This window comes from Arachis duranensis, chromosome 3 (assembly GCF_000817695.3).
Source record: "Arachis duranensis cultivar V14167 chromosome 3, aradu.V14167.gnm2.J7QH, whole genome shotgun sequence".
Taxonomy (NCBI): Eukaryota; Viridiplantae; Streptophyta; class Magnoliopsida; order Fabales; family Fabaceae; genus Arachis; species Arachis duranensis.
The window spans coordinates 23,252,756-23,253,466 of record NC_029774.3 but is presented as its reverse complement, the minus strand read 5'-3'; the positions used below and the strand labels follow the sequence as shown (position 1 = coordinate 23,253,466).

At 33.1% G+C, this 711-nt stretch overlaps 1 pseudogene; it reads right to left on the bottom strand.

Annotated features, from left to right (window-relative positions):
* Positions 1–711, bottom strand: part of LOC107478192 (vacuolar protein-sorting-associated protein 33 homolog) — a 10,883-nt pseudogene continuing 10,172 nt past the window's right edge.

Genomic DNA, 711 nt, shown 5'->3' with positions numbered 1-711 from the left:
AATCTTAAGCCATGGAAGAGGCACCAAGATTCTATTAAAGAACCAGATAAGAGTAGACAAATATACAATAGTAGAACTAAATAAAAACAACTCGTATTCCAGGCCTCACTTATTTTACAACATCAATAAACATTGGTTAAGCATCACTCTAGAAGAACTCGATTAGGCTGCATATAGCTTTCATTTGGCATCATCAAACATAATCTCACCCCCCTAAGCCGGGAAAGACAATTTAGTTTATAAAAAATAAAAGTTAAAAAAATGAAAAAAAAAAAAAGAACTGCAATGATTGATCAACCTAGCTTCTCCAGAAATGTCTCAACTAAGGTTTGTCCATTGACTATTTTTGTCGTTGCAATGATTAAATCATATGCCATGCCTTCCTGCAAAATCAACATTATAAATTTGATTTAGGAACCAAATAGAAGTGTTGGATGCGACGATTTATGTATCTCTACCTAATAGTTTAACCTTTTGAAACAAGCGATTTCATGACAAGAAGAGATTCACACCTAATGTGACACACTATACACCATTCTAGAAAGATAATGCCTCTAGTACACATCATCAAAAAGATAAGACATGATAAGCCACAAATTTACTAAGCAAATACGTCCATTCACCTGCTACATTATGGATCAATAGCCAAATTTACAAAACCAGGATCTAAATAGTAGGAAGAATGTATTGGTTAGCATGTTAAAAGCAATT